Consider the following 362-nt stretch of genomic DNA (forward strand, 5'->3'; position numbering starts at 1 on the left):
CATGCCCCCCTCCCCACCCCACCCTCAGCACACGGGAACGCGGCAGTGTGGGCAGCGGGGTGGAAGCTCCCCGGTCCGGGCATTGGGACCCCGACGGCAGCAGAACGAGCCCCCGGCCCCAGCGGACGCTGCCGCAGGGTGCAGATGGTCCCTGCGAGGGAAAGCAGCAGCAGAGACCCGCAGCAGCGCTTTTGGAGCCCGGGCAGGCTGCATGCACCCACCCCCCAAAGCAGGGGAGCTGCAAGGGTCCTCCCGAGCCGGCTGTCCCCAGGGGAGATGGGGACGTCACTTCTGCTCCCGTGGGAAGCTGGAAGGCAGCAAAGGTGTCGTGTTATTGTGGCTCCCGCTTCGGGGGCTGTGCA

This window comes from Pterocles gutturalis, unplaced genomic scaffold (genome assembly GCF_000699245.1).
Source record: "Pterocles gutturalis isolate BGI_N339 unplaced genomic scaffold, ASM69924v1 scaffold5447, whole genome shotgun sequence".
NCBI classification, from domain to species: domain Eukaryota; kingdom Metazoa; phylum Chordata; class Aves; order Pterocliformes; family Pteroclidae; genus Pterocles; species Pterocles gutturalis.